Below are 22,867 nucleotides of genomic sequence, written 5' to 3' on the forward strand. Positions count from 1 at the left end.
CATCATTTTGCAAAATGACTAGAAGTCATTCCTCGACTATAACTCTTATCTCTAAATCCAAGAAGGAAATCCCTCATTTTATTTAAGAGGGATTTGGTTGGGAAGTTTACAAGCATCTAGACTAGTCCAAAATCTATGGAAACATGGGTATAATAACAATGGTCCCTAAAAATAAATGGATAGGAAACTTCATTTTACTTTAGACATGTATATTATATATTCCTCTTTTTAAATAAGGAAGAAAAACATTTGATATTTAGATATGGGCCTTGCATCATGGTATCCCGGGGAATGTATCATTCCACATGAACCCTTAACTTCAATCTAGAACAAGGGATTGCAACAGAAATATTATGGGTAAAATTACCTCACTTCCAATTAATTTTCTAGGATGATAGCTCCCTCATAAACATTGGAAACAAGTTGGGTTGGCTCATTGGCCATTTAAAAACAAAAGGGATGTATATTCATGTGCAAGAATATGCATGGAAGTTGACTTAGATAAGGGACTCCTATAAGCTTTGCAAATTAATCTAGATGGGTGGAGCTAAAAACACGCACTAGATAATGAGTAGATCCAATTTAAGTTTATGGCTTGTCATTCTTATGACATTTTACTAAAAACTATACAAAAATTTAAGAAGAACAACCTTCTTCAAAGCAATAGTTAAGGAAGGAACCTGAGTTCAAGAAAAATCCAAGTAAGAATATAAACTTTTAGTGTAAAAGGAAATCACATGTAATTCCATCACAAGAGGGTCTATCCATGTCAAGAAACAAAATTTTAGAAATTACAAGGACCTTATATTGGAATTTATAGGGGAAAATAAATCTTGAAAATATGTAGAAGGAATTTGAAGACATAATGATGATAGATCTCGACCCTGAAGTAGCTCTTTTTGTTAATAGTATATATCGATTCCCTTATGGAGAGGAGGATGTAGGAGAAGAAGAGGAAAATGAAGAAGATGCAAAGGAATAAGACAAGGAAGTAAAGGAAATAAAGGAGGAAGAAAGGGACTCAAGTTAGGATGAGGAAAAAGAGGAAAGTTGGAAGTGCATGCCCATCTCGAGCCCTATAAATCCATCTCCTTTACCAAATTCCTAAAGGATATAAAACACCCCCCTCTCCTTAAAACGGGAGGAAATACAATTGATACTAGATAACTCATGAAGTATAAATGAATATTCACTTGAGATGTCAAGTAACCCTTCACTTTCTCTTGAGATAATTATGCTATGTTTTTGTGTTTCACTCTACAATCGATTTGTGAGAATTTATCTATGTACTTAGGAAACTAGTATGAAAAACCCTTGTATATTTCTCGCCAATATTTTGTGAAGGGAGGTTGGGAATCTACAATATTCCTAATCAATACTATTTGTAAAACTATTTTTGGCTATGCTACAACTTTTTTTTAATAAAATATTTTGCAGTTTTGGTAAAAAGAGAAAAAAAGAGAATACCACCTCAACGGCTCCTATATACACCACATGGCCCTCCTAAATACACTCCACAAATTATATTTTAAAGATGCTACACAATGATAAATAATGTTGATTTCATTACATGTAACTTAGATGGTAAAGTGTATCACCTCACTAACCACCTAATTCGCTAGTAATTCTTTGACTAAATGAGGGATAAAAGTTTTAGCCATGCTTCCTTTGACATAAATGTGTTTTTTCTTCTTTCTCTAACAGATTCATTCTCTACATACTAGTAGTGCAATATATGAAAGCTAAAAAATTATGCCTATTAAACCTACCATGAACTATAAACAGTCTAACCTATACACTATACTTCAAGTTGAACTCGTTACTCTTTAAATTCATTTTGGAATTCCACCAACCAAAATAAACTCCCTTGCTTGGTGATATTGTGTAATTCTTTGTTGAAGAAACATTATTTTCTTCATACTCCTTGAATGTTTTCTTCCACTCATCAATTTTAGTAACATAGAATATTTATGAGTTTATTTCAATTGAAAAAAATGGAAATGTACCTACTATCACTCCTTGCCTTCCCATTTTGGTATCCCACTTGGACAAATCTCTCTTGGTTGGGGAATCTCCTCCAAAATTACATATTCAAAGGTGTTAGAGTATCACTCTAGTCTTTCTTTCAATGCTTACATCCAAATAAAATTTTTCTAAAACCTAATTAGGTGTTATGTCGACCTCTAAATTAGAATGTGTATCTTGCACATATTCCCTCGATGATTCCTTTTCTTACTGCAACTATATAATTTGCATCATGTATGACTTATTAGATTCCAAATAGTAAATATCATCAATTTTTATATCTAACTTGGAATAAAAATATATTGAACATTCATCTAAAACCACATATATATTAATTACTACCTTGTTGGTATGAATATCTAACAATTTATAAGCCTTTTTTTTTTCTGTTGAGGAAATATCTGGGCAGATCCACCCGAAGGGATCAACATCCCACCAGCTTAATAGCAGAGCCTAACCCCAAGGGTGTCGAGGAGAATTGACCCCATTGTAGAAAATCTTGTAGATTCATAAGCTCATGCAATGTACTAAAGCATAGGACAAGAATCTACTTCTACTTTCAACCAGCAGAAGCCAATAGATCAATGAAAACAATGAGAACAGGAAGAAGATAAATCAATGGCACATAACACAATATGTATATGGGGAAAGCCACTGCTCAAAACCCTGCTATCTATATTGCATATATCATAAATATGAGCGAAGATACAAAGCTTGTTCTCACTAGAACAATTCCACACAAGTATGCTCAACTCTCTCAGCTCATAAGGTAGCTCTTGGCCAACACTTAACCAATTATGTAGCTCTCCAAGCCCCTGATCTCTTGCATAATTTCTTGGATGAATAGCCCGTATTTAAAGGGAATTCATGCTTCCAAAACTGTGCAATCCAAACATAGGATCAATCTTTGATGCATGCATGATATTTACACTCCAGTAAATAATACCATTGATAGTACATTGTCCGTGCACTCTAGTCTCAACTAGGTCTTTCTCTGAAATGAGATGCATGAGTTTCTCATGAGGGAATCTTCAATTAACTAGAGTAACACTAGTGGATGCATTAGTGCACCAAATGACTGTTAGTCCTCTATTAGTTCCAAAAACAATTTAGAACTAATTTAACTGAACTTAACTTAGTAAGCTAAGTGATCTAATTTCCAACTCAATTTAAACTCGTACTGAAACCCAAAAACTTAGGGAGAATATATACATGACTACAGAAAGACTTCCAACTCAATATTCCTAAGCTAATTAAATTAAATTAACTATTTACAAGTTTCTATGAGAATAGAATTCAATTTAATTCTCAGTTTAATTTAAGGACAAATTAAACTAGAATTTCTTGTTGCCATTTCTTAACACTCCCTCTCAACAAGAAAGGGATTATCATCTACCCTGATCCTGTCTCTATGAAACTCGAATTTACATCTTGATAATGCCTTTGTCAAAATGTCAGCATCTTGCTCCTCCATGGGAATGTACTCTAACAACATAATCCGCCTCAATACACAATCTCTGAGATGATGATATCAGATATCAATATGCTTGGACCGATCATGAAAAACTAGATTTTCAGAGAGTTTGATACAACTGTAATTATCACAGTAAATCACAGTTGGAACCATATGCTGACCAAACAAACCAACTAGTATCTTCCTCGTCCAAATGGCCTCACATGTTGCCTAACTCGCAGCCATGTACTCTGGCTCTGCCGAACTGAGTGCAACCGATCTTTGTTTCCTACTATACCAATAAACTGTCAATGACCCAATACTGAAGATCCCTCCTATGTGTTTTTCCGATCACATGGACTCCCTGCCTAATCTGCATTGATGAAGCCTTGAAGCTTCACTCCCTCTATTTGTCTACACCATAATCCATACTGAGAAGTGCCCCTGAGCTATCTCAACACATGCTTTTCTGCCTTCCAATATAGCTTGGTAGGCCTAACCATCGCTTGACAAAGCTGGTTAACTGCATAGCACATATCCGGTCATGTGTTCACCAAGTACATGAGTGAACCCACAAGCTGCATGTAAATAGTAGCATCCTCCTTCCTCCAATTACCTGCTAGAGGAGTCTCCATGGATTTTCTGCTCTCCATGTGGAATCTCCTGAGTATCTCATTGGCATACTTCCCCTGAGACACAAACAACTCCCCATCTCCCTGCCATACCTCCATGCTAAGAAATTAATGCATGAGCCCTATGTCCTTCATCTCAAACTCTCTTTCCAGGTCCTCCTTGCAAGATTTGATCAACTGATCATCACCTGTCAGTATGAGATCATCAACATAAATTATAATGATCAACAGTTTACCTTCCACCACTATGTGGTACAGGTTCGCATCCGCTTCACTCTTTGTGAAGCCCAACCTGGTGAGTACCTATCTATCCTAGTGTACCAAGTATGGGGTGCTTACTTCAGCCCATACAACGCTCTCTTAAGCCGGCACACATGCAACTCACGATCAATGGTTTCAAAACCTTCAGGCTGCTTTATGTACACCTCTTCCTCAAGGATGCCATTAAGGAAGGTTGTCTTCACATCCATATGATGTATCTTCCAACCCATATGTGTTGATAGTGCCAATATAAATCTGATTGATGAGAATCTTGCAACAGGAGCAAAGGACTCATCATATTCAATCCCCTCTACCTGTGAAAAACCACGGGCTACAAATCTAGCCTTGTGCTTCTCCACACTACCATCTACAACTTGCTTTACCTTGTAAAGCCAACGGGAGCTCACCACTAAATTGTCCTTCGGTCTCAGGACCACATCCCAAACATTGCTACGAACTATGGAGTCATACTCCTCCACCATGGCATCAACCCAAACTGGTTGTTGCAGTGCTTCCTTAAAGGAAGATGGCTCTGTCACAACACATTCACCCATAAGAGCCATGTATCCAGTGTACCTCTCAGGTGACCTCCTATGCCTGCGCTGAGAAGTGGGTGCTCCCACATTCTCCCGTGCATCATACAAGAATTTGTCAACCTCTCTAGTGTAGCCAATATGAGGCTCCACATCAATATGAGGCTCCTTAACCTTAGGAGCTAAAAGATCCTCATATGCATGCAACTCAAGCTCCCTCTCAATGGAAACTTACATGGCCTTCTCCTCATCGAATCTGATATCCCTGCGAACCATTGTCATCCTCCTAGTCGGCAATTACACCCGATAGTTGTGAGGTGTATCAGTGTACCCCACAAATATCCCCAAATTTGATATCAGATCAAGCTTCTTCCGTGAATCTTTGGTCACATGGAAATATACCGATGACCCGAAAATCCTGAAGTGACCAACATCTGGCCTCTTACCGGAATAAGCCTCCTCTGGTGTCTTCATCTCAAGTATCCGATGTGGGCTAAATTTCTAAACATAAACCGCTATGTTGCATGCCTCATCCCACAAGTGTAGTGGTAGGCCCTGATCATGCAACATCGCCCTTGCTGCCCCTACTATGCTTATGTTCTTCCTCTCGACCACCCCATTCTACTGAGGGTTATGGGGCACCGTCAACTCTCGTTTAATCCCTTTTGTTGCACAGAAGTTCTTAAACTCATTCGAGACATACTCACCACCGTTATCACTCTGTAGAGCTTTAACCTTCTTGCCTGAATATTTCTCCACCAATTCTTTAAACTCACAAAACTTTGTGAAAGTTTGATCCTTTTTCTACATGAAAAATATCTAGTATTTACAAGAAAATTCATCAACAAATATAACATAATACTTGTGTTTGGTCATGGATGTTGTCAAGAATGGTTCACACACATCTGAATGGACTCGCTCTAGAATAGACTCTACTCGACTATCTCTATTGTGAAAGGAAGACTTGGTGTATTTTCCCAAAGTACACCCCTTGCATGTATCAACTTTCTCAAGCGTACCTTTGGGAAGATCGGTAGAGATCTGCTACACTATCTTCAAAGCCCCATGATGCAAGTGGCCCAATCGCCTGTGCCACAACTCGTTAACGTCTCGACTCTGCACCCTTTCTACTTTTGTGCTCAAAGAAGCACACTTTTCTACCTCCATATTATAGAGATTCTTCACCCAAATCACTATCTTCTTTACTTGACCCGTGGCTTTGTGTCGAAGGAACACCTTTCCTTTCAAGAAGATCACCTCATAGCCTCTATCCTTAGACATGGCAGTTGATGCCAAGTTCTTCTTCAACCCTGGTACATCATAACGTTCTTCAAGGTGAGTGGAGCCCCATGCTCCATCTAAAAAGTAATCATGCCCAATCTAGTAACACTATACTTCCCGTCATCACCCATCTCAATATGCATCTGGAGATATTTCTCCTCCAGATCATCGAATAACTCTTTGTCGCCAGTCATGTGGAATGAAGCTCCACTATCTAAGTACCATACACTTCCCATCATTGATGACACCATTGATGCAATGAGGGAAAAGTCCAATTCTAATTCAGAGGCCAAAGTCTCACCCGCTGCTCCTCCTGAGGACTTCTTCTTAGACTTCTAGAGTGGACAATTTATAGCAAAATGTCCTAGCTCATGACAATGAAAGCACTTAACTTTCATCATGTCTTTCTTCTTACCTCCATCATAAGAATCCGATTTGGAATGGTAACCTTTCCCTTTCCCTTTCTTCGCCTTAATCGCTAAGGCACAATTCTCTTCATCATCAGTCTTTGATGAAGAGCCATCCCTGGTGTTCCTCCTGATCTCCTCCTGCATCAAATCCGACCACAGTCATTCCCAATTCGACAGCTTCTCCCAACCATTGATAGAGTCCTGATAACTATGCCAACTCTTTGGAAGTCCTAGAAGAGCAAGATTCACCATATCATCCTCAACAACTGTGATTCCAACACTTCCAAGTTCATCACGACATTGAGTGAACTTGGTCAAGTATTTTGGAATAGTCTCACCTTTCTCCATTTTGATTTTTCGAAGTTTGTCCTTCAATGCCAATTTCCTTTGGTCATTGTTGTTCTGATACAAGTCCATCAATGTTTTCCACATAGCATACAGAGTTTCCTTGCCATGGAGACTCAAGACAATGTGGTCTCGAACTCCCTCAAGGATTATCCACCTCGCCTTCGCCACACACTTCTTCCATTCGGCCAAATTCTGTGCATCCAATGCTACTGGCCTACAAATTTCTTGATCAATGAATTCCTTCAAGCCATTATCCTCTAGCGCAACCTCCATTATGTCACTCCAGTCTATAAAATTAGAGCTACCTTCCAAGGCATACTCGAGCCGCAAATTGTAGAACGCCATCTGCCAATCTTGAAGTATGTATTGCAAATTTGAATTTCACCTGTAACCCAAAACTCAAAACTTCGAAATCTCCTCTAGTATATTGTTCTCAGCTTTGATACCATGTACAAAATCTTGTAGATTCACAAGCTCATGCAATGTACTAAAGCATAGGACAAGAATCTACTTCTACTTTCAACCAGCGGAAGCCAATAGATCGATGAAAACAATAAGAACAAGAAGAAGATAAATCAATGGCACATAACACAAGATGTATCTGGGGAAATCCACTGCTAAAAACCCCACTATCTGTATGTCATATATCATAAATATGAGTGAAGATACAAAGCTTATTCTCACTAGAACAATTCCGCAGCTCATCTCTCTCAGCTCACAAGCTAGCTCTTGGCCAACACTTAGCCAATTCTGCAGCTCTCCAAGCCCCTAATCTCTTGCGTAATTCCTAGGATGAATAGCCTGTATTTAAAGGGAATTCATGCTTCCAAAATTGTGCAATCCAAATATACGATCAATCTTTGATGCATGCATGATATTTACACTCCAGTAAATAATACCATTGATAGTACATTGTCCCTGCACTCTAGTCTCAATTGGGTCTTTCTATGAACTGACATGCATGAGTTTCTCATGAGGGAATCTTTAGTTAACTAGAGTAGCACTAGTGGATGCATTGGTGCACCAAATGATTGTTAGTCATCTATTAGTTCCAAAAATAATTTAGAACTAATTTAATTGAACTTAACTCAATAAACTGAGTGATCTAAGTTCCAGCTCAATTTAAACTCATATTGGACCCCTAAAACTTAGTGAGAACATATACATGACGACAAAAAGACTTCCAACTCGAAATTTCTAAGCTAATTAAGTTAATTAAACTTAATTAACTATTTACAAGTTGTTATGAGAATAGAATTCGATTTTAATTCTCAGTTTAATTCAAGGACAAATTAAACATGAATTTCTTGTTGCTATTTCTCAACACCCGTGACCTCCTTAGCGAGGTACTTTAGCGATGGGAACTCGACAGATTGAGCTAACCCTTGGAGCTAAGCCTTGCTTATTTTTTATAACCATTAAACAATACATTCTAGATTTGGAAAAAAAACATTTGACCTATTTTTTGCTAGGATCAACACATGATATAGATTAGAAAAAAATTGAATAACTTTTGGCTTTCTATTAAACCAACCCTACATCTCTGTGATGTTTTCAATAACATTTGTAGGATTTATATTAAGTGTAAACACAATAGAATGTATTGCTTCTCCCAATACTTGTTTAGTAAAAGCTTGCATTACAATGTGGATCTTATCATTTCAATGATAATTTTGTTACTCCTTTCTAAATCCTCTTTTCTTATTGTGTATAAGGTGAAAGAAGTAATTGTTGAATTCCTTACTTTTTGCAAAAATAGTGAACTTATTTGAGAATAATTCTCCTTCATTGTTAGAGTGGAGAACCTTTATATATCTTACAGACCTATTTTCTATTTTTGCCTTAAATATTTTGAAGTTGGAAAATGATTTAAATTTATTACTTAAGAAATAAATCCATATCCTTTTGAAGAAGTCAACAAAAAAAGGTAATAAATACCTTACATGGGGTGTCATGGGTGTTTGCATTGGTTTATAAATCCACTTCTACTTCAACCCTCTAAGTTATGTCAATTTGGAAGTTTCATTATGTTGCTTAATGTCTATATGCATGCCTCACATACACATTTTCTCCATAAGTCTTATATATTTGGCAATCTAAGTACCATTATGCATTTCACAAGGAAAGATAATGAAAATTAACATGTCCACAACTTTGGTTCCATAATAAATTATTATTGATGTGGTAGTTATTCCACTACTCATCATCAATAAATGTGAGTTACATCACTTGCCTAAAACCTATAAAGGCCATTTCCTTTACACTTCTTCAACTATTATTCATGTCTTAATTTGAAGAAAAAGTAATTCTCTCCTTCCTCGAAGATTGTGTCCAAATGTAGACAATAACTTATTGTTTTACTTGCAAAAATAAGATTATTTTTCAATACTGGAACATGAAGGATATTATTAAATATTAAATTCTTACCTTATAACTCAATCTAAACATTTCCTCTTTCTTTCACATAATGTTTTATATCATCAATTAGAACAATCGAACTTGTTTTGGTTTTGTCCTCAGCAAACATAACAAACCAATCAAATTTGTCAGTCACTTGTCTTGATGTATGAGAATCACAATACTAGGCCCTTGGCTTTTCTTGTGTTTAAGAAGAAACAAAAGAATAAATAACTTTTCCCTCTCTATACTTTGTTTTGATAATGTTTAATTCGTGCTTAGTAAGTTTTCCATGCTCTAAGTAATACATTTAATTTATGTACTCTAACCTTAGATGTTCTTTTTTACGACAATAGTAACACTTCAAATTCTTAGATATAAATTTACTTACCTAAGTCTAAATTTGTACATTCTCTTTCACTCTTGCATACTTATCCTTCCTTGTTTTGGATTACCTTTGTACTTTACTGCAAAAGCATTTTCAAATGTGTCATGCTTGTTAACATATTATTTCATTAATGTTTATCTTTAAGAAATTAACTTGGTTTAGATTCCCAAGGTTTAGCTAAATTGGTTGAACCATTTACCTAAGACATGTTATTTACAAGGAAGCCATAGGTTACCAATTCAAATTTAGTTAAGTTCCTTAGATTTATTTGCCATTTATTGTAATTAGCCACTAGCAGAGAAAAACATGTTTTTATCCCATTAGTTTTAGTACTTTGATATTCAAGCAAGAAGTCTTGAGGTCAATTCCATAGGTTGGTTTCCTTTGTTATGTATTTCACTTAATGTCCCTACTAGATAAGGTTCCTTAATCAATCCCAATAGGTTTTCATTGGATACTATTTGCAAATGTGAGGAAGTATCCCAAAGTTTTTCTACAAGGTGCTTATAGGATAAAAATAAACAAAAATTCACTGGACACCTTCTTAAACATTATGTGGGCAGTTTCACAAGTGATATTAAGGATTTCAACATAAATTTTAAACATTGATGGAAGAAATTTTAGGTGATTATCACCATATCCTCTTTAGTTTCCTCTCTATCTATGGCTAATGAATGATCCCTAATTTCTTTCAATTTTAGTGAATACTTTAAAAAGTATTCCCTTCCTCCATTTGCATTAACAATAACATATTTTGGAGTCAAAAGGGCTTACCTTTATTTGAAATTTCATGCATTCCCAACAACGGCTTCCATGTTGTGTATGCATTTTCCACATCATGCACTTAAAGAAGCATGCCATTGGTTATTAACATTCCTATGAGCATGTACACTGTTTCTTTTTTGTGTGTATTCCTGATCATCTTGATCCACAAGTACTCTATATTTGGTTCTATGCATTATGTTGCATTTGGTTACTTCATAACTTTTCTCATAATCACTTTCATTATGTACTTGTATTAGAAAATGGTAATCATTTATTGTGTCCATGCACTAAAATTATACCCATTAATTTTTTTACTAGGATCCAACATAAAGTTTGGTAAGTGTGGTCATTTGTCCATTCATTCCGATCAATAAATGCTTCAACCTCCATTTATTTGACTACTTTCTCGCTCTTTGTGTACCAACGAAGTGCTTAGTCATGATCTTTTATTGATATACCTAGGCTAAATCATTCAGTAAACATTATATATGGCTATCTCTATCTTAACTTTGATACCCCACACACACACACACACACACATATATATATATAAGCCCCATGTTAATCTTGAAACCCCTTATTAAGCCTAAATATTGAATTCTTGTATTTCAATCATTATATTGTTATGTTGGTTAGAACCTTTCACTGTACCATTTCATTATAATTGTATCCTTTGTTTCCTATTTATATACTAAGGAGACCTCGTCTTAGGATCATCAAATATCATATTATATATTGTATTCATTGTGGATGGAGATTTTCCCCTTGAAGTGGCTTGTAATTATTGTTTTATTGTCATTTTTAAGGTGCATGGTTCACAACATTTGGTGTGAGAGCATATGAACCTAGGGTTTAGTTGCATCAAAGAAATCATCATGGATTTTTCACTATAAATATTTTTGGGGGACATTTCATATGGTGAAATTTTGAGCGTGTTGAGGGTAGATCTTGGGGAACATATTATTAAAATTTCATATTTTGGTTCTCTAAAATTTTGGTGATATATGTTGTGGAATTTAGGGTTTATGATTAGTCTTGAATTTTGTTTCAAACGAGTCATATTGGAATTTTCATTATAGGTTTCTTTCTACGATGTTTCATTCCTTGAATTTGTTAGCAGATAAAGAAGACATCATAAGGTACGTCTAGAATTTTTTTTAGATTTTGGTTTAATATATTTTTTTATTATATACCCTATGGAAGTTAGGGTTTGTGAATGACCCTGAAATCAATTTGAAATGAGTGAACTTACAACATTTTCTATAATTTTCTTTCTATGAAGGCCCAAGGCGCTAAAATTTTGAGAATATTGAGAAAGCATCTCAAGGTACATCTGATAAAAATTTCATATTCTGGTTCACTATAATTTCAAAGATATACCCTTATGGAAGTTATTGTTTGTGAATGGTCTTGAAATAAACTTCAAAAGAGTGATCATGGCATTTTTGCTATATATTTTTTTTCTTTTTCGGGACACTTTAGATTGTGAAATTTTCAAATATTTGAGGAGACATACTGAAGTGACTTAGGTAAAAAATTTAGAATCAAATATAAAGAATCACACATATGGCACATTGTACAAGTTTTCTATCAGGAATAGGCCAAAAATCAACAAGTTTTGGGAAAGTTACCATAAATTTCACTTGGTACATCAAATTTTGGTTAGACTTGTGGAATTATAGAGAAAACATACTAGAGTATTACAAGACACGATTTTAGATTTAGAAGGGCTCAAATCTCAAAGATATATCAAGACAAAAGTCAACCATCCAAACAGTCTCCAAATTAAGTTTTTAAAGATACGTAACTTACAAGTGACATAACTTTTGATTATAAGGTCCATTTTTCTTGGTGACTGAAATTTGTGATAAAGATGAGTACTATTATGGTTTTCACATATAGCTCCATGGAAATATCCAAAAGCCAGTACACCAATTAAACCTCCTGAAGGATCATTCTTGACTCATGAAGAAACAAAAGATTTAGAATACTAGTTATCCACATTGGCAAGTTAGGTTAAGCAAATAAATGATACTATGAAGGTTGAATTATCATTTTTGAAAGGCTTAGTTGATGAAAACAAGGTTGAAAGAAAAATATATGATTGAGAATAAGGAAGGAATAAAAAAATTACAAACCATGCAATTATAGAATCTCCCTAAAATTGATATGGAGATCTAGGAAAATCGTCAACACAAGGAGAAGCATGGTGTTGAGACTCAATCACATATGGGGAGTATTTTATCACAATTGGAGAGAAAAAATATTGCATCATAGAAACATAGTCATGACTTTTCAATCTGAGATCCACATCATTAGGGCTTCAATTCAGCGCCAAGGAATTACTACATTTGAAATATTGATATTAAGAAGTTTGATGGTCACAATCCTATAACATGGATATGCCAAATGGAGCAATACTTTGATCTACACCAATTGGTAGCCTTACAAAAGGTAAATATGACATCAATGCATTTAGAATAAGATCAACATGTATGGTATCAATGAATATGGGAAAGGAAAAAGGTGTTAGAAACTGTTGTAGCGGCTACAACCACCCTCCAAAATTTTGCCTTAGCTTCGTTTTGCAGACTCCCTACCAACCATCTTTGCAACATGTCTTCCACTGTCAAGTACGTAGGCTTCATTGGTTTTTCAGCAGCTTGCCAACCTGTGCGTCATAGTTTGCTTCACTCCCCACACAGGCTTCCATTCCAGACTTTAGCTAGTTTCTCGTCGAGCAGCTCCCTCAGAAAATTATGCAATTCTGGAGGGAAACTAGCCTTCCCTCCAGAAATTGCACATCTTCTAGGTAGTCTGCTGGGCCCGGAAATTGCGCAACGCAGTCAGACAACCTTCCTTGGGAAAATTGCGCAATTTGGCCCAGCACTGCAGCTCAGCCCAGAAATGGCGTAATTTTAGGCAGCAGTCACCTGCTCCTCCCAGAAATTACGCAATCCCTCTAGGACAACCAGCCCATCTCCTCCTAGAAATAACACAAAATTATCTCTCAGTCAAGTGGGTTGTTGCATGTGCCTTCAGGTTGATCGGTTCCACCCTAGACCCAACAAACTTGACTTGCATGCATGGGCTAATTTTTCCCGAAATAACAAAAAGCAACATGCAAAAGGCATCCCTATATTTTAGGGATCTATTATTAACATCTGGAGGTTACATGAAAACATAGTTTTGGAAACATTCCTACAAGTGTCACCTTTTCCTAGATTTGTAGCATGCGCGTCATAAGCCTCAAACTTATTTATTCAACGCTTCAAAGCTCATTCTTCACATTGATCTTGGAGCTTTGACCTCCCACAACACATCCAGGAATCTTCGGCACATCTAGCTTAGCTATTTCCGAGTAAGTCCGCTTTACTTGTCTTTTGCAGCATTTCTATCACTTTTTGTGTTTTGGCTTGCGTGAGTGCTATCTGCTTGATTTCTGTGAACTCTTGTTGTCGTTTGCATGCATGTTAGCCTGTACAAGCACTATTTTAGTTTTCTTTTGCATCTCGCTGCTTTTGCATGCATAACATTGTTTTGCACAAACGGTCACCAATTCGGCGACTCGTTTCACACACATGCATGTTTTTCCGTTTTCTGAATCTTACATTTTTTGTTTGCATGCATGATCATTCACTCCTTCTTACACTTAGTCTCACCACATATTCATATGCTTTCAGACGCCCGTCGGCAGGTCTGGGTAACCTTGGCCCAGACTTTGCCTTGCCCGGACAACATTGCGCAATTCTGAGATGCAGTGTTTTCTAGCCCAGAAAATTGCACAGTGCAATCCCTGGGCCTTCATGACTTGCCAGCTGAAATTTCACATTGCGAAATGTCAGCACCCATCAGGCCAGGTTGGATTGCGCATTGCACAATTCCAATAGCCAACCAGCCTCCCAATACTCTGGGCTACCTTTTGCACAGTTCCAACAGTCAGTCTCCCGACCTCCCAGTGAAAATTGCCCAAGATGATGAAGCCAAGGGCGGTTGAGTTGAAGGCACACATCTCGAGTCAGATCCGGAACTATGAAGAACTCCCGCATCTCATCACTAGTTTGCAAGCTTCCCATGCACAAGTGTTTAGAAGCATGGATGTTGTTGTGCGCGCACATGTGATCCCATCTATTGGGACACTCACCGAGGCAAAGAAAAAGGGACAAGTCTAAGTGGAGCTAGACTCGTACTTTAACGAGTTGATGCACATAGCCATCAGCGCAAACTTGGAAATTAGTGCAGGCACTATGCATCAATATGTCATTGGTTCGGCTGCACTCAAGACAATGATGTGCATGTTATTAAACGAGTTGGACAAAGGATCCAAAGCAGTGTACCCGGATGAAACAGAGGCGCGTTTCTAGAAAGATGTCACCACAAAGTACACGGACACCATCGCAAACTACCAACCTTCGCATCAGTTTGCCAACGTCGACCATCATGAGGATGTCGAAGAGTTGGTCTTCCCACAATTGTCTGATTCATAGTGATTTCTTGCATGGCTTGCTCAAGCCTATTTTGTCTCACATGGGTACATGTACAGATCGTATGTAACATCCTGTCAAGTGGAAGTTCAAGTGTCGATAGTTGAATGTAGCAGTCATAGAGTAGTTGAAGAGTCATGAGGGTAGATGAACAATCACAAAGGGGAATGTGAAGGGTCACCCCACCCTTTGCTATATATAGTACCTCATAAATCATTGTAGACTATTTTTGGTCAGGCAAGCTTCTGATAGGAGTATCTTAGAGAAAGCTTGGAGAGTATTCTAACGAGCCTTAGCTTCTCCATAGTGCAAAGCTAGTACATCTCTTTGGAGGAGTAGGCAGCAGTGACTGTAACGTTCCATTATCGGAACTAGTGGTTGGTCATGATTGTACTATATGATTGGAACTTTCGCTTCTTAATATAACAAATCCAACATGTTTCATGCATATGTTGTTATTGTATTTCAGTTAACTTGTTTACTCTAACGATATATGTATTTGTTTGCTTACGCATTTATGTATAGAGTCTTTCTGTATATGTATGTATGAATCTTACTGAAATGCGTTGTTGGTTTAACCATCACTTTGGATTGTTGGTTCACCTTCCTTCCAGCTTGTGATGAATCTTTGCTCATGTGTTACCTTCCAATATCCATGTTTACACAGGTTTCCAAGGGGTGCACTCACTCCACTTTCCGTGTGTTAGAACCATTCATGCACCTTCCTCGTCTTGCTGCGCACGTGACACCCTTGCTACCAATAAGGACATCTTACTTGCCTCTGTGTGCAACCGCGGTCAAGGTGATACCGTACGACCCACAACTTGGACTCCTACACCAAACAGTCTGAGGTCTAGTTGGGACTTCTTACCAGGGAGATCCCTTGACATGTTGGCGAGTCCAGCACCGTCAACATTTCTGGCGCTAGAAGGAGGGCCAAATGACAAGCTGAGTCCTCACAATCTGTTAGAATCTTCGTACATCTATCATGGATACTATTAAGCTCATCCCTCTAGGATGTTTTTCACGTATTGAACCTCTCGACATCACGAGGGAGTTTTCTAATCTCTTGTCTGAATTCACGTATGATGGTGAAGGCGAAGTGGCCTGGCCAAAGTACTTACAAAACTTCTTTGCAATGCTTGACAATGCAGATGAATGCTCTGATGAAGAGGTCAGTCTACTGCTTGCATACACACTTCGCGAATCCCCTCTACGGTGGTGCTGGAGTCTGCCACCCGGCAGTGTGCACTCACTTGAGAAGTTCTGTGATCTCATTGAATCTACTTTTCATCATTTTGATCCAAAACCTCTTAACCAAAAACCGTTAAAACAACGGAATACCCCGCAAGAATTGCCTATGGATTTGTGGGAACGCTTTTCTGTATTGCAGTTTCAAACTTCGAAAAGTCAGATGAAATTCCAATATCTCATGGACAGATTTGAATATTGCCTTACCAAATCTGTCAATCCTAAGAAGAAGTTCAAGCTCAAACCCCACTCAGCATACTTTGGTGATGGAGTTGCGCAATCATAGATGGACACAGTCGCTGTCACAAGTGAATGTTTGTCGTCCCCTCATCAAACAACTCCACCACCGTAGAGTGTTGTGGGAGAACATGCACGCACATTTGTTCAGCTGTCACATCCTCCCAACATCACCTTGCTCCATTCCCACTCAGAATTGGTTGCTAATCCCATGGGTTGTCACATGTATTTCATACCTCAACCTATGTCTTCTTATTCCATTGACGGAGTTAGTGTTGCACAACCAACCTACGTTGTCATTCATGAAGAGTATGACTGGGAGCTTGAGCATCAATCCTCGACAAAGGATGAATCCCTTCTGTCCAAGCCTCCTCCGTATTTTCCTGACATATTTGGTGATTCTGTCATCCCTGATTTCGCATGTGTATCTCCGTCTATATGCACCCATTGTTGATCATTCGCATAACACACCGGATGTCAATCCATCATCCGACAATGAAGAGGACAAATCATTCGTTGAACATCCACTTGATTCTTCATCTGCTTTTTCCGGGAACATAGAGGGTGAATGTTCTTGCTTCTCATCTACCCCTCTGTGTGATTCATCAAATCATGAGGATGCCGACAAACAACCTAATTTTTTTATCTTGGTTGTCGTGATCTCTCTACTTCTTCATCTGATCATGATGTTTATTCAATCGTTGTTAATCTGTCTAAGACACCGGTCTGTGATGATCTATCTGTCGATGAAGTCAAAACCCCTTAGATTGACGAGGCACTTTAGCCTGAGCTGATGGTTATGTCCGGCCCTTGCTATCCTGAGGTTGGTTTCACTTCCGATTAGGGAATTGTTGAAACACCCAAGGCTCCTCATCACTCATTTGTACACACTGAAGATTAATCTAACACTCAGATTTTGCTTTCTCCACTCGAACTACACGATCCCATCACTCATGCATTAGAGGAATCTTACATAGCAAGCACACGTGCACGACGTAAGTTGTCTTCGTTTCTTTTGTTTTCTTGCATGTCACAGTCAAGAGTATGCGTATGCTTAACAATTGTATGCAGTGTCGCACAAAATCATGGTAAGTCCACGAATTGCATGTCATGCACTTGGACTCACTTATGTTCTATGGACGTATCTAAACTCGGAGTATGTCTGTCTTCGTTGTTATGTCTTTCATGTTTGTTGGTTCACATAGATGTGTGGCTCACGAACCATGCCTTCACCAACATGGGTCAACCAATGCGTCGGTGGCTGCATTGGAAGTATCACTTCACGTGAGCAGACCCATGCACTATTAGCTTAGGAGTAGGAGTAGTGTTTGTTTTTGGTTTCTTTGCTTGCATGCATGTTTGCTTCTTAATTTGCATGTTTTTTTGTTTGCTTGCTTGCTTGTTTGCTTACTCACTTTTCTTATGCATTTACTTCTGCTTCTGCTTTGTTTTGTGTTTTTTTTCTTGTTTACGTTCATAAGTTAGTTTCACATGAAAACGTGCGCGACCCTTGAAACAAACTGGGTAAATTACAAGAGGACTTGTGCAGTTATCAATACTTGGTTACCTGTCGTCATGCCTATGCATGAAGAACTTGTTGTCTTCAGTCAATGATACATCAATGGAAAATATGTATTGTTCAAAGTGAACCTTGGTGAAAACACAACGCTTTTGTGCTAACTAGTATCACCTACTCTAGTCGATTGTTTTTGGATTAATCCTTGTCAAATCAGCCAAGTAGAGTAACGTGAGGGGGGGAACCTTAACAAGCACGTCAGAGGTATATATAAACTGCTTCTCTGAAGGAACAACCTCTTCTGCTCTCAATAAGTCGGGATCCCTCTTTCGCCTCTGAAATGAATAAGTGTTATGCACAATTATGAAAATGAAAAATAAAAAATGAAAATGTGAAAATTTTCGAAAAATGAAAAAATTAATAAGGAAAAAGAAGAGAAAGGCTTCTTGTGCAGAGAGGTGATGCAAGTAGCTCTGCCGAGGAACTGACCAGGCTTGTTGGCAGCAGAGCGATGCTTCTATTCCTACGTGACTCCGTCGGGGTACTGTCCAAGCCTATTAGCAGCGGAGCAACACCAGAGATGAAACTAAAACTCTAAGGACCATACGGCTTGTGCACCAATATACCCCTCATCCCCAATTGAAACAGTTGTGTTGGCTTGGCTTGGAATTTATTTCGACTGACCAAGAGCTTGGCAGATGCTACATCTTACAATCAAGCAAGTGTGGAAACCAAGACGAACGGAGAACTGAACAATACCTCCGGAGGTGTTAGACTTGATTTTCATGAAGAAGGTCCATTCAGAGAGCTGGAGTCCTACCAGTGTGTCGCCAAGTGTTCTAACGGCTACAACCACCCTCCAAAAATTTTCTTAGCTTCGTTTTGGAACCTCCCTACCAACCATCTTTGCAGCATGTCTTGCACTGTCAAATACATAGGCTTCATTGGTTTTTCAGCAGCTTTCTAGCCTGTGCATGATAGTTTGCTTGAATTCCCTCATAGGCGTCCATTCTGGACTTAAGCCAGTTGTTGGCTGAGCATCTCCCTCAAAAAATTGTGCAATTCTGGAGGGGAACCAACCTTACCTCCAGAAATTGCAAAATTTGTTGGGCAGCCTGCTGGGCGCAGAAATTGCGTAATGCAGTCAGACAACCTTCCTTGGGAAAATTACGTAATCTAGCCCAGCACTATAGCTCAATCCAGAAATTGCGCAATTCTAGGCAGTAATCACCTGCTCCTCCCAGAAATTGTGCAATCCCTCTGGGACAACCAACCCAGCTCCTCCCAGAAATTGCACAAAATTCTCTCTCAGTCAAGCAGGATGTTGCATGTGCCTTCAGGTTGACCGATTCCACCTGGGACCCAGCAAAATAGACTTGCATGCATGGGCTGTTTTTTCCCGAAATAGCAAAAAAAATCCCTAGATTTTAGGGATCTATTATTAGTAGCTGGAGGTTACATGCAAAGATAATTTTAGAAACTTTCTTCCAAGTGTCGCTTTTTCCTAGATTTGTGGCATGCGCGTCATAAGACTCAAACTTATTTATTCAATGCTTCATATCTCATTCTTCACATCGATCTTGGATCTCTAACATCCCACAACACATATAGGAGTCTTCGGCACATCCATCTCAGCTATTTCCGGGTAAGTCTGCTTTACTTGTCTTTTGCAACATTTCTATCGCTTTTTGTGTGTTGGATTTTGTGAGTGTTGTCTGCTTGATTTCTGTGAACGCTTGCTGTCATTTGCATGCATGTTAGCCTATACAAGCATCGTTTCAGTTTTCGTTTTCATCTCGTTGTTGTCGCATGAATGACACTGTTTTGCACGAACAGTCACCGATTCGGCGACTCGTTTCACACACATGCATGTTTTTTCGTTTTCTGAATCTTGCATTCAATGTTTGCATGCATGATCATTCACTCATGTTTACACTCACTCTCGCCATGCATTCACATCTTCATATGATTTCAGTGGCCCGTCGGCGGGCCTCAACAACCTTGGCCCAAACTTTGCCTTGCTCAGACAACATTGCACAATTTTGAGAGGGAAGGCTCTACCTTCCTCCCAGAAAATGCACAAATCTAGCCAGACAATGCCCTTCAGATTGCTTTGTGCAATTTTGAGAGGCAATGTCTGTTGGCCCGGAAAATTGTGCAATGCAGTCCCTGGGCCTGCATGACTTGCTAGCTGAAATTGCTCATTGCGCAATCTCAACACCCAGCAAGCCAATCTAGATTACGCATTGCACAATTCCAGCAGTCAACTAGCCTCCCGATAGTCCAAGCTACCTTTTGCACAGTTCTGGCAGTCAGTCTCCCGGCCTCCCAATGAAAATTGCACAATCCTTGCCATCAGTCTCTCGGTATGTCGCATGTCAATCCTCAATTTTGCTTTGGTTTTAACTCACATATTTCTTGCCATGCATGTCGCCATGTCTCCAGATATAACAGGTGTTCGTTCATCTCTCACCAGTTCAGGATCAATGGCCTCCAAGATAACAGGGTCAAAGTACACCGACGAAAGCGCGACCCGAGATATAGTTGAGCGAGTGTCTATGAGTTTTCCAATTTACGAAGACACCAAGCTAATCGTAGACAAAGACATCAAGTTGAAATGGCAGGAGATCAATGATGCATTCTCAAGCACATTTGGGGAAGATCTTGAAGACCACAAAGTCTATGTGAACATTCACAAGTCTAGCTTGTACCGATTGCATGTAGGTATCCCGCGTTTCCATGCACGGACATGATACATTGGATTGTCTCGCACACTAATCCCAAGATGATGGTATTAAGCAGTGTCAGTTCTACCTTCATGGCACAGGACTATCAGTAGATGAACCACTTTCCGAAGCGAGTGATCACCATGGAGACACCCTTCAGCATACCCAACAGTAATGCAAACTCCAAGGATATCTTGAAGAACTGGGTGAAGGAGCCAGCCAAGTTCAGGATGACACCCAACCAAATTTACAAGACGAAGATACTGCGGAAGGCGTATCAGTACTTGGTCATTTTTTCATGTCGCTTGTACAACCAAGAGAGCACGGAGACCTTCCCACAGAGTTGGGTGATCACGCTGGACCAATTGGCCAATGAAGGCAAAGCATGCAACTGGTTTGACATGTTGGCTCACAGGCTGAAGGAACAGGTAACAAGAGCTTGGCAAATTCCCAAAGGTTAGCAAGAAGAAATCTACATGTCCGCATACATCTTGGATGCAATTTGTGCCCGTCAGCAGTTCCCGGGCTTGAAGTGGGCATGGACATCAGCAGAAACCTCTGTGAACACTTATTGCAAATTTTTTTCCGAATGCAGCTTCCGCGGAGTCATCACACAGTTGTCAGACCATTTTGTCACCCCGGTGTACAAGATGATATTTGAGCAGGATCCACCTTGCATGTCGAAGGTAGCAATGGAGGCACTGATCGACATAGAGGATTGGTATGCCTCACCTTTTGGCACCTTCATATGAATGTACAACATGGAGAAGCCTCTGAATGTGTATGCCAAAGTTTGCTATGGACAATTTCGTCATGCAAGAAGTGTCATACCACATCTCGGCAGGACTGCCAGCTAGACTGCACTGAAAGAAGAAGGAACCCTGGCCCACTCTTCTGTTATGGATTGGGTTGTACGAGATACAAAATCTCAAGCATGCAGATGCCGACATAGAGTAGTTCAAGAAATTTACTTTTGGCACAAGAAGCTTCAATCTGTATGACCCACATTGTTTTGTGAAGGATCACTGCACGAGAGTGTAATTTCCGTGGATCCACAAGGTGTGTCATTAGGTTGAGGAAGACCCATGGAGACATTGTCAAAACTTCTCTAGGCCCAATGAACCAGTCGACATTGTTGTGGAATGGTTAGCAAAGCAACATGCAGGAGAGCACCAGCACCAACAACAGCAGAGGTTAAGATACCTACAGGTGACAAAGGCAAGAGATAGATTGTCGACAGCGCAGAGGCAGAACAAAGTTGCAAGTTCAGAGTAGACCCACTTGTGGAGAAAACATCTTTTTCAATAGAGGCGAAGAGGCAACAACATGACAAGAGGACCTCACAAAGGCGGAGAGAAAAAAAAAAGGATGGAGGAAACAATGAAGGAGAGCAATAGCACCACCACCAGCAGAGGTTAACATACCTGTGGGTGACAAAGGCAAGAGAAAGATTGTTGACGGCGCAGAGGCATAACAAAGCTACAAGTTCAGAGCAGAACCACTTGTGGAGAAAGCATCTTTGTCAATACAGGCAAAGAGGCAACAACGCGACAATAGGACCTCACAAAGGCAGAGAGAAAAACAAAGGATGGTGGAAACAATGAAGGAGTTGCAAGAGTTGAAGGAGCAACTTTGGAAGGAATAGGAGTTGCATAGACAGAAGAAGGAAGTGCAACATGGAAAAACACAGCAGGGGGTGCAACATGCACAGATTGATGAAACTGTGCCCATAGAGGTGGTAGACTCATCCGAGAAGCTGGTGAAAAGAAAACAGGGTGAGCAGTCGTAGGAGCAGGACTTCGCTCAAGAGATTGAATGAATTCTTAAGCAAATGCATACAGAGATGGGGCAGCCAAAGTTAGAGCAATACATCGACCTCATGCCTTACCACCAAGAGGGCGACCCACTGACTTCACCGGATCCAGAAGAAGAGCAATTCTTGAGTGACCAAGGAGATACTGAGATCCTTGTAGACAATTTGGAAGAAGAAATGCACAACATATCATTCGACGAGTTGTAGCATAAAGTTGTGAAATCTCGCAAAGTGTCTACTCCAGATGTCCACACATCTCCTGTGTAGTTTGAGGAATGAGTGATCATATCTGATGTGTGCAAGCATCCAGTAGCATTGGTCGATGCTACCAGAGCATATGCCAAATC

Source organism: Pinus tabuliformis, chromosome 1_2, assembly GCF_031772625.1.
Source record: "Pinus tabuliformis cultivar Carrire ecotype Pingquan chromosome 1_2, CPIR1, whole genome shotgun sequence".
NCBI lineage: Eukaryota > Viridiplantae > Streptophyta > Pinopsida > Pinales > Pinaceae > Pinus > Pinus tabuliformis.